Source organism: Meles meles, chromosome 4, assembly GCF_922984935.1.
Source record: "Meles meles chromosome 4, mMelMel3.1 paternal haplotype, whole genome shotgun sequence".
Taxonomy (NCBI): Eukaryota; Metazoa; Chordata; class Mammalia; order Carnivora; family Mustelidae; genus Meles; species Meles meles.
Genome location: NC_060069.1, coordinates 143,428,358 through 143,441,121, shown reverse-complemented (window position 1 = coordinate 143,441,121; position 12,764 = coordinate 143,428,358). Strand labels below are relative to the sequence as shown.

Below are 12,764 nucleotides of genomic sequence, written 5' to 3'. Positions count from 1 at the left end.
TAAACCATCCCTGCATGAAATGTAAAGGGGACTCTGAGTGGAAAGGAAAGACCAAAAGTGACAAAGACAAGAAAGGGACAGAGAAAAATCTCCAAAAACACTTAGCTTAATATCCTCTAGGTCCATCCATATTGTTTCAGATAGCATGATTCCATTTTTTTATGGCTGAGTAATATATATATATAAATATATATTATATATATATATATAAATTTATATATAAACATACACCACATTGTTTTCATCCTTTCATTTGTGAATGGACAAGGATTTCACTCATAGGTAGAATTCAAGATACAAAACAAACAAAAATAAAGAAGGGACACGAAAACACACTCAAATAACAGAGAACAAACTGGTGGTTGCCAGAGGAGAGGTGTTTGGGAGGGATGGATGAAATAGATAAAGGTGATTAGGAGTACACATATCATGATAAACACTAAAAAAACATAGAGATGTGTTGAATCATTATATTCTACACCTGAAACTGATAAAATCACTGTATATTAATTATACCATTACTTAAAAAAAAATCACACAAATAGAATACAGACTTGAAATTCTTTGAGCAGACAAAACTAGTTTAGTCATACAAATAAAACTTAGTTTATTTATAAGACAAGTGAGGCTAACTGATCTGGTTACTTCTTGCTTATGTCCCAAAACATCATAAGTGAAACTTAAATTATTTCCCCAAATCAATATCAAGTAATCACTAACCAACTCCCTTAAATTTAAGAAAATTCAAATATTGCAACCAATCACGGTGAAGAGTAAGCAGTCACAGCCTCTGTACTATATAAGCTGCTTTATAACAATATAACTCTGGGGATCCCTGAATATGGCATTGGCAAGAACAAGCACCTAGGAAAGGAGGCAAAAAGGGAATCAAGAAGAAAATGGTCCATTCTCTAAGAAAGATTGGTATGATGTGGAAGCACCAGTTTTGTTCGATATGAGAGATATTGGGGGGAAAACAGAAATGTTGGAAAAACACTTGTCACAAGAACGCAAGGAACCCACATCACATCTGATGGGTTCAAGGGTCCTATTTTTGAAGTAAGCCTTGCTAATCTGCAGAAAGATGAAAAAGCATTTAGAAATTAAAGTTAATTACTGAGGACATTTGGGGTAAAAACTACCTAATTTTCATGGCATGGATTTTACCTGGACCAAAATATGCTCCGTTGTCAAAAAAAAGGCAACCTGTGACCAAAGCTCATGTTGATGCCAAGATTATTGATGGTGATTTGCTTTGTTTACTTTGCGTTGATTTTACTAAAATAAATAAATAATACATACATGCATACATACATACATGTGAAATAATCAGAATCGGAAGGTCTCTCAGCATCAACAAGTCTGCCAATTTTGGAAAAAGATGCCAGAAATCATGACTCTAGAGGTGTAGATAAATTACTTGAAAAAAAAAAGAAAGAAAAGTGGCCAATAAATTGATTCCAGCAAGCATGAAGAAAAGACATAGAAAAGGATTGCCAGTCTATTTCCACTTCACCATACCTTTGTTAGAAAAGTAGAAATGCTGATAAGCCTGTCTGAATTGGGAAAGCTCATGAGGCTTCACGGTGATGCTAGGAGTTCTGGAAAATATGTGGCAGGTGAGACACATGTTAAAGTTGAATGAGTTGATATCAGGATATGAGCCATCAGTTTAAGAATCTAATTAAGTTCAGGGGCGCCTGGGTGGCTCAGTGGGTTAGGGCCTCTGCCTTCGGCTCAGGTCATGATCCCAAGCGTCCTGGGATCGAGCCCCGCATCCGGCTCTCTGCTCAGCAGGGAGCCTGCTTCCTCCTCTCTCTCTCTGCCTGCCTCTCTGCCTGCTTGTGATTTCTGTCTTTCAAATAAATGGATGAAATCTTTAAAAAGAAAAAAAGAATCTAATTAAGTTCAGACCTTTAATGGTGACAAATAAAAAATCTTATTTGTGATGCTTAAAATATATCTATAACTCTGAACCTAATTCCATGCTTTGGTTGAGTGCTCCTGGTTTGCAAACTATCTTTTTGGCATGTACACAATAAACTTTTTCTAATTACCACTTCAATAATTTGTTGGTTTTATTCCTACATTTTGTTTCCCTCCAAACTTTTGATAGTCATGCAGACAGAGACTTCATGGATAGGATAAGTTCCCTTATAAATATCAAGACAGCTCCCCTGCCCTTTCTCCCTGCCCCTGCTGTGAGGTGACAGCAAAAAGACAACTGTCTAGGAAGCAGTTTCTCACCAGACAACCGAATTCCAGGCAATATGATCCTGGTCTTCCCAGGATCCAGAACACCTTGCCTCTGAACTACACTGCCTGCCCTACCTGATACAGACTGCTTGGTCAGACACATCCCCTTACAGTTTTTTGTGGTTTTTTGTTTGTTTGTTTGTTTTGTTTGCTTGTTTGTTTTCAGCGTAACAGTACTCATTGTTTTTGCACCACACCCAGTGCTCCATGCAATACGTGCCCTCTCTACTACCCTCAACCTGGTTCCCCAACCTCCCACCCCCAACCCCTTCGAAACCCTCAATGCCCCCCATAAAAGCTATCAGAGGGATACCTGGGTGGCTTAGTTGGTTAAGTGCCTGAGACTCCATTTTCATTCAGTTCATGATCTCAGTGTCCTGAGACCAGCACCCATCAGGCTCCATATTCAGCGTGGAGTCTGCTTGAGATTCTCTCTCACCTCTGCCTCTACCCCTCCCCCTGCTCATGTTCTCTATCTCTCCTTAAAATAAATAAATAAAATCTTTTTTTAAAAGCTCTCAGGAGACATGTTACAGTCCTGTTGAGTTTGATTTGCATAAAGAAGTCTTTATCCCTTTAAAGAGATCTTGGTGGTATTTATGCTTTCATTGATTTAACATGCTTCATCTGCTCTATACCAATAATTTGAATAAATTTGCATACACGTTTAAGTCCTTAAAGAAATAGAATAAATTAGGTATCTATATCATCTCTATATACATTTAGGCAGAGAGACTTAGATAAAATTATTTTCTAAGATCACAAGTAGTGACCTTACAGCATTTGTTCTTTATAGTATAACACACATCTCTCTGTCCTGCTCCATTAGATTATTAAATTATTTAATTAAAAGGAGTGATGGTTTAATTTGCAGGATTTCTGAAAAATATATTTATAAACTGGAATTTTTTTAAGGGTTGTAAGGGCTTTGAGTACAGGATGCTCCACAAATGTATAAGTATCTTCTAGAAATACTGAATAATACAATTATCTGAAAGTAGTAGATGTATTCGTGAACTGTACAAATTGAGTGATCATCTACTTAGGACTTTTCTCACCAAAGCAATTTTCTGGGAGGAATAAATGGAAAACATGCCCCACCACCTTTTCAGTGCATCTCACATCTTGGTAGTCATTACTTTTTCATAAGGAATTTAAGTAACTGCCTAGGACATTTCTCTCAAATATTCATAGATGATTTTAAGTGCATTTTATTTATTTTTTCCAAGTTTTTGTTTAAATTCCAGTTAGTTAAATTCCACAATGCAATATTAGTGTCAGGTGTATAATTCAGTGATTCATCACTTACATACAACACCCAATGCTCATCACAACAAATGTAATTTTTAAATAAAGATAACCTGAAATTATCACTTAAAAGGGAGGTAGTAATTGTTACTTAGATATGTGCCAAAAAAGTTAATAAGCTTCTCATATTAAAAAAAGGCAATGCTTCATAAATACATTTTACATATTCATTTATATATTATTTATATATTTTATATATATTATACTTATATATAATATATAAATTATATATTTTTATATTTATTTATATATTTATATATATAAATTATACATATAAATTCAAAGATAATATTTAAATATTTTCAACCCCAGTGCTTGTTTTTCAAATTTTAAAAGATACATAAAATGCATTGAAGATAATAAAGATCACCTCAAAATCTAACACTTTGAATATAAACATGTTAATTTTTTAACTGTTTATTATGGATCTTGTTATATACATAACTGGGATTATATAACCATGTGTGGTATTTTTATTATTTTGTTAATTTAATTAATTAATTTTATTAGCTTATTATTTTTATTGATTTATTGATATACCATGTTATATATATATATATCAAATTTCTTGCCCTCAACTTTTTCTTCCACCCATTATAATCACTATCTACAAACATCCATGTTAATAAGTGGTATAAGTCCTTTCATAAAATCTTTTAAATGTGTACAACATATACATATATGCACTCATATCTATAATTTTATCCTAGAGATTGTTATCCTTATAAAGCAGGATACTAGTATCACATCTTTCTGCATCTTGCTTTTCCCATTTGACAATATTTTATTAAAAATCTCTCCAAATGATTAGATGTTATTCTGTTTCTTTTTTAGTAAATATATCACTTAACACTTTTATCCTAACATTTTCCTACTAATGGGCATTTGTACTGTTTCTTGTTCTTGACCACTATGAAAATACTTTAAGAAGTATCTTTGGACATATTTGTACATTGTGTTTATGTAGAAAAGATTCCAAAGCTCAAACAATGCATTTATTGATGTTAATATATGTTGCCAGATTGCCTGCATTAAACTCAATTAATATTTTATACCAGCAATGTAAGAAAACACAGGTTCCCTAAATACCTGCCAGAAATAAATTGTAACTTTTATGTTTTGCTTGTCTTTTAACTGTAGGGTGACATATACATCACATTAACATTCTTTTTCTGACAACCAAATATTTGAACATATTTCATTTGCTTTTTGGCCATTTCTACTCATTTCCTTTAACCATTTTTGTTTTGAAGTGCTTATATTTTCTTTCCAATTTAAAAATGTACATATTACAGAAATTTGTTACACATTTTCTTTCTCAAAGAGAAAGAGAATTAGTATTTATCTACTGACTTTCATGTTATTTTTTCCTAGAAAAAAGTTTTATTTTTTTTTTCTAACTTTATTGATTTCTCTTTAGGAGCTGTTCTCTAACCCCCTTAACATCTGCAATGGAATGCAATGTCTAGATATTTGTAATATTTTTACTCTGTATTTTTATATATAAATAAAGTATTTGGACAGTATTTTAATGTAGATATCCATATTGTACTTTTTGTTTTTCTCCAAATAAACACTTAATTAATCTACCTATTTAGACCTTAATGGAATTATCAACTATCTCTCTATATATAGAGATATATATATACATCTATATAGAGAGAGATATATATACATATTAAGATATATACTTAATCTAATTCTAGATTCTAGATTTTCTAGATTCTTTATGCTTTTTTATCTTTCCATGGTTGTTCCTAATATCCTATTAACTTTATTAGCTATTCCAGTGATGATTTTCTAATACTATATACAAATTTTATATACACATACATATGTAAAATTGATCTATACTTTCTTTTTATGGACTACTTTGATTTTTGTATTAAACTTTCATATACTGATAAAACCACATCAAAAATATTTCTGTATTAAAACCTCTCATGCAAGAGATGCCATGCCAGAAACAACATTAATGAGCAAATGAATAAGCAAACAAACAAAAAAAATATGAATACCCATTACACTGTTCTTTCTATATATGTATCTATAGGCTTAAAAATATTTTAGTGGGGGGTGTGAAAGGGGTAAAGTGTTTGAAAGATATAAACTAAGGCATGGAAATATGATGTATACATTGTAACTAGTTAATAATACTGTATTGCATATTTGAAAGTTGTTAGGAGAATAGATCTTGATTTTCCATCACAAGAAAAAAAAAACTTCTATAACTGTATGGTGATTAATATTTACTAGATGTATTGCAGTGATCATTTTATAAATATCAAATTTCTACATCGCACACCTAAGATCAATGTATGTCAATTATACCTCGATTTTTTAAATAAATGACTGAATAAATAAGTAAAACTTTTTAAAAATTCCTTGATTTTCAATGTCCAGAAATGTAAAGATCATTTATCATGTTTTATTAAGATAAGGTAAAACTCAGCTGTGTAGTTCATTTTCAGTGATCTAAACATATTTCCACTTTTGCAGTAATTAGTCTATTCAAGTTTTCCATTTTTTCTCTTAGGTTCAATTTTGGTAGTTTTAAATTACCCATATGTAATTCTTCTCTCAAGATATTTTTTCAAGATATTTGAATAATGCTGCCAAGAGTTGCTAGTATTAATATTTTATTATTCTATTGACCTGTACGTGTCATTATGTTTCCTTTAACATTTTTTTCTATTTTTACTCTTTTCATTTTCCTTAACCAAGAAAATCTACTCTACAGACATTCATACACATTCACTTCATACAATTTTTATCTTTTTGATTTCTGTCTCCTAATTTCTAATGTTGTAATAAATGTCTTCTTACTTTATATTGATATCCTCCTAAATTCTTAAAGTAAATACTTTTTTAAAAAAGTCCTCATTAACAAACTGGTAGCTACCAAGCTGGAGGGGGGTGGGGGTGGGTGAAAGAGGTAATGGGGATTAAGGAGGGCACATGTGGTGAGAGGGCACATGTGATGAGCACCAGACATAAGGAAATGCCGAATCACTTTATTGTACTCCTGAAACTGATATTGCACTCTACGTTAACTACCTGGAATTTGAATAAAGCCTTTAAAAAGAAGTTCTCATTGCTTTGAATAACTTAGGAATGGTATAAGGCAGGGACATCATGAATTTTAAATTTACACAGAAATACAAGTTTTGTAGTCCTCCATGAGTAAAAAGTATTATTATAAAGTGTTCTTTTTCTCATTATTTAACAAGATACTTTTATTGCCATGCTAAAATCATAATTACATCATTAACACTTATTACATAAAGTTATTCTTTGTTTAATTTCTTTAATCTTTCAACCAATTTAATCTTCTCTTAAGGTTTGCACTCCTTCTTTTATAATTTCTGGTAATGTATGTCTCACTCCTTACTTTTCAGACTTAGGCATTTTGTTTTCAATTTATTTATTTTTAAATTACAACCTTCTCCATTTTAAGCTGACTTTATAACTTTCGTTTTAATAGATCCAGTCATTTGACATTAAATACAATAACTGTTAACATTCAATTTTTTTTCCTTTGTATTATTATACATCTCGTACTTGAGTTATTTTCCTCCCTAAATTGACCAATTTTTAGGATTCTTGGTAACCTCACTAAATGGGCATTTGCTTCAATTTTCCTTGGATGATTTGAACTGTTTGTTCCATTTCTCTTTCTTTCATTTGTCATATTTCCTGATACACATAGGTTTATACTATCTTTTTTTAATTGAAGATTCCATTTTATAAAGTTTTTATTTAAATTCCAGTTAGTTAACATACAGTATTATATTAGTGTCAGATGTACAATACAGTGACTCAACAGTTCCATACAAGACCCAGTGTTCAGGGCGCCGGGGTGACTCAATGGGTTAAAGCCTCTGCCTTCAGCTCAGGTCATGATCCCAGGGACCTGGGATCGAGCCCCACATCGATCCCCACATCGAGCCCTACATCGGGCTCTCTGCTCACCAGGGATCCTGCTTCCTCCTCTCTCTCTGTCTACTTGTGATCTCTGTCTGTCAAATAAATAAATAAAATCTTAAAAAAAAAGACCCAGTGCTCATCACAAGTGCCCTCTCTAACCCCCATCACTTATTTCACCCACCTATCTCACCCACCTCCCCTCTGTTAATCATCAGTTTGTTCTCTACTAAGAGATGTGTCTTAGTTTGCCTCTCTTTCCTTTTTTTCACATTTGCTCATTTGTTTTGTTACTTAAATCCCACATATGAGTGAAATCATATAGTATTTTTCTTTCTCTGACTGACTTATTTCACTTAGCATAATACTCTCTAGCTCCATCCTGTCACTGAAAATGATAAGATTTTATTCTTTTTTATGGCTGAGTAATATTCCATTAAATTTATTTATATAGACACACATACACGCACACACACAGACACACACAGACATCATCATCATATATGATGATGTATATATTAGATATATATACCAATATATATACTACTTCCCTTCTGCTGTACATAATGATATATATATATATATGATGTGTATATATCATATCTATCTATATGTCATGTATATGTTTGATGTTCTGTGAGGTGCACCCAAATTAAGAATTGTTATGTCTCCTTGGAGAATTGACCCCTTTATTATTATGTAATGTCTTTCTTTATCCCTGGTAAACTTTGATAATTCCAATTTCCATTATGTCTGGTTCTGATGCTTGCTCTGTCTCTTCAAGTTGTGTGTGTGTGTGTGTGTGTGTGTGTGTGTGTGTGTTTCCTTCCGGTACACCTTGGAATTTTTTTTTCCTTAATAGATAAACATGATTTATTGGCTGAAGGTGATTGCTGTAATAGGCCCTTGGTAATGCGGTGGTAAAGTATGGGATGAGTGAAAGCATTCTGTGGTCCTAAGATCAGGACTAGGTGTTTTGGTGAGCCTATTTCTATTTCTCTAGGTGATGAACTTCATAGGTTCTCAGCTCTGGTTTTGATTTTGTTTTTCTTCCCCTTGATTCATATAGGATGGTTCAAGTGTGTTACAGTTGAGTATTTTCCTTCCTCTACATTAGTTAGTCTGTGATAAAACCCCAGCAGGTTAAGTTCTGGCTAAACAGTTTCTCCTGAAAACAGGTCTTGTTAAGAAAAGCAGAGTGCTCTGGTATCTTTCAAAATGGTTCTTTTTCCCGATCTCCTGCTAGAAACAGGAGATATTTCTCTGATATTTACTTTGGGAACCTGGTTAAAACCCTAGAGAGAAATTGCACAGGAAAGTGGAAGTCCTCCTATCCCATAATTGGGTTATCCTGAACTTTTTAACTCTTAGAACTGTCCACACTGAGCCTCCAGCAATTTACCAACTCCAGTTCAGACCTTCTTACTCACCACTAGTTCCACAGAAGTTTCTGGTCCTGAATGTCAGCTCTGGTAAGTTCTTATTTCATGTATTTGCCTTTCTGTCTCTGCAATCCTGAACACAGTAGTTTGTCTAGTTTGTCCTATGTCCTCCCTTCTCTTAAGGATTCAAGAACAATTGTTGATTTTTTTTTTTTTTTCAGTTTGTTCAGCTTTTTACTTGTCAGCGTGGAGTGGCAAATTGCAAGCTATTTAAATGCAGAACCAGAAACCAACTCTAATTAATGTAATTTTATATTTCAAAGTAATTTTGTTAAGAACCAAACAAAAATTTAATTTTGTGTTCCATTCAACTCTCTAATCTTTTAATAATTCTATTCCTCTAGCACTCCTACTTTATGATTCTCTCGAAAGTCAGCTGGAGTCCTTTAGATTAAGAGCTATTAACAAAAAAAAAAGCTGTTCTGATAATTAAAACTCTTGTTGGGTGTTTGAAAACATCCTTTGTATCTGGAATCTCAAAATGATAAACAGCAAACATGCTTCGTCCTGTCTGTGATTCAAATACAGCCATCAACCCCCTTCTAGAAATTTGGGAAGACAATTTGTTCATGTTCTATCCTATTTTCACTGGCTCAGTGTGGATTAGACTATCAAATAAATACTCAACTTTTTCTTAGCCTTTTGAGGGTCAAAAAGACCTAGCTCAGTAACTGCAAGGTCATTATGGTTGTTTTCTCCCAAAGTCTAGAGGTTTTGTGTGTGTGTGTGTGTGAGGAGGAAAAGAATTTTCTTTGGCAAGTTTTGCTTTTGGATTCAGAATCCATTCTTCATTTGAGTATCTCTCCTGTAAAAAGCAAAACAAAACAAAACAAAAAAAAAACAGTGAATACCTGAACTTTAAATGAGCTTAATTCCTCACTTGCAGGCAGTTGTCTTGGCTCAAATAAGCTTAAACCTTAAGAACAAAAGGAAAAAAAAAAAAAACAAGCTGTTATCTTTTTCTAATTTTTTTTTTCCTACAGAAAACAGCATGTTGTGAGGAGTGCTAAATACAAGATTAATGGGTGATAACATTTAGCCTAAGCAGGGGGTGAAGGAAGAAGGAAATAGAGCAATCCATAAGACTACTTTTAGAAGAATCAAAGGTGTTAGCTTCAAAAACAGAAGAAGTCATGCATACTTGGCTTAATTAATTTTAGTGACATAATTTTTCTTTAGTTCTTCAAACTTTCATGAAGATGATAAGGAGGACAGTATAAAAAAAGGAGAACTACCTTAAGTCTATGCTCTACAAAGACAGGGCTCAGTTATTATACACAGTATAGTATAAGGTTGGTCTTTACATATGTGTGCTTGATATTCTTCCACCAATAAGCAAAGTTATTTTGTATATAATATTTGAAACTAACCTATGCAAAAACCCAGATATCAGTCTTATGAGAGTCTAAAATTTCGATCTATTTATGCATCTCTCCCATAGTCTGAGTCTCAATAGGAAAATTATTTAGTCCAATTGGATAAGAGCATAATTTCTTCTGGAAATCCTCTATGACTATTCATTTCATAGCCAATTTTTAACACGAGTTGGGTTATATTGATTGAAGTTTATATTTTATGAAACTAACAAAGACTGAAATATTAGAAGGTAGCATATTAAAGTGGTAGAAGTTTCACTAATCATTTGTCAAGCAGGAAGTTCAGCTGGTGTTGCTTAATGAACATTGCAGCATTTAACCAGGCTGATCATACCATGGAACCACAAAAGCAGACTAAGAAAGGACTTATCAATACATCATTTTTTTTAAATCCTTCAATTTCTATTTATTTTTCTTTCTCTTTGGATTTAACATAGTTCTCTAGCATCCAGGTAGGAGATGCTATTTCCTATTATTTTAGGATTTTTCTTTTCTTTCTTTCTTTTTTTTTTAATAAGATTTTGTTTATTTATTTGACAGAGAGAGAGCACAGCAGGGGGAACAGCAAGCAGAGGAAGAGGGAGAAGCAGATTTCCCACTGAACAGGGAACCCAATTCAAGACTGGATCTCAGGAAGCTGGGATCATGACCTGAGCTGAAGGCAGACACTTAATTACTGAGTCACCCAGGCACCCCTAGGACTTTTCTCCATATAAATTTTCAATGAATGTCCTCATTTGTTGCATAGCAAATGAGGCATGAGGACATAGTAGCAAGGCATTGTTAAAATTGTCGGAAAAAAAAAAAAAAAAACTATTAAGACATTATTCTTTTAAAAGTTGGTCCTGCTGGAAAGGAGTTAATGGGTTTCTTGGTAGAGACAGTAAAGTTGGTAAAGTTCAGAGAAATGATAGTCACGTAAGATTTGTGCGGCTTCAAGAAACATTGGTATTTTTTTAAAGATTGTATTTGTTTATTTGGCAGAGAGAGATCACAAGCAGGCAGAGAGGCAGACAGAGAGAGAGAGGGGGAAGCAGGCTTCATGCTGAGCAGAGAGCCCGATGTGGGGCTCAATCCCAGGACCCTGAGATCATGACATGAGCCAAAGACAGAGGTTTAACCCACTGAGCCACCCAGGCAACACCAGTGGTATTTTTTTTTTTTAATAATTTATGTAGAAGCCACTTTTAGGCACATAGTCTTTAATGATGGAATGTAGAAAGGGCCCACAAACAGGCCCATCAGGTGACTCAGCTCAAGATATCCATAGGCCCTAACTAAACAATGGGCTACTTACAACTAGGCATGGTTACCAAAAAAGGGAACATTCCATATGTTACCATAATTCTTCACATTCCCCCTTTAAAAACAGCCCCCACCCACTATGTTGCAGACAGCTTCCCTTTTGGTGTCCTGCCTGCCACTCCCTTGCATTGTATTTAATAAACTTCTATCTCCTTTGTTCCGTCTCAGATGAATTATTTTCATGGCCCTGGCCATTGGCTTCCACCTTATCATTCCCCCACATTTGGGGGGCCCCCATTTGATCAAGAGAGATACCACATTGAGACTCCACAATTAATATCAGTGTTGTATTCTAAAGGAAAAAAAATAGATTGAAGGATAGAACATGTTTTAGTGTCATTATATAAACTGTAATACTTAAATAATGATAACTAATTCCACAATCTGGACACAGAGTGTAATCCTCTTTGCAGTCATGCTTGATAGTCAGTTGAATTAAATGTCAACCTTATACAGAGACAGGTATCCTCCAGGATTGCTACCATTAATCCTCAAGTCAATTAATACAAATGCCACAGAGAAAGAAATGTTACCTTGCATTGTACTTAAAGGGAATCTGAACACGACTTGTAATTAAAACCAAATCACCCAATCACATACATATTCTCAAGCTTAGTTCCTTCTATTGAATCTCTAATTCTTACTAATAATGATGATGTTCTTTCTCCATGTGGAGCTGGAATTATAATTTTTTCTATTAAAGTGGTAAGACTTCAATTTACACACAGCTTCATTTTCTGATCAGCAGAAATGTACCTGCATTTTTCTGCACAAAGACTTGTATATATCCCTCTATGATCTTAGAACCCTGCAATTATTAATTATATCTTGTTAATATGTTTTCATCAGACCAGGGTAAACATAAATTTGAAGGAGATGAGTTTAGTTTATCTTCAGCATCTTCCTAACCTTTAAGTCTTCTTTCAATTCAAATCTCCTATTTATGGGGGCAAATTTTGACAAGGACCCTTGCAATATGAACGGAAAGTAAATGGCATGAAATGGAAAGGAAAAGGAAAAGAATGGAGAGAAAGATAGAATTAATTAGGCTAAAATATTACTGAGCATCAGATTATTAAAATATATATTATAATATTATTCAAAAAGAAGTTTAATTCACATGTACTACTTTGCTCAATAAATAAATTTTAAG

General features: G+C 33.4%; 1 pseudogene; it reads left to right on the top strand.

Moving 5' to 3' along the window:
- Positions 1-389: 389 nt before the first annotated feature.
- Positions 390-1,411, top strand: LOC123940795 (annotated as a pseudogene).
- The last annotated feature ends 11,353 nt before the right edge of the window (positions 1,412-12,764 follow it).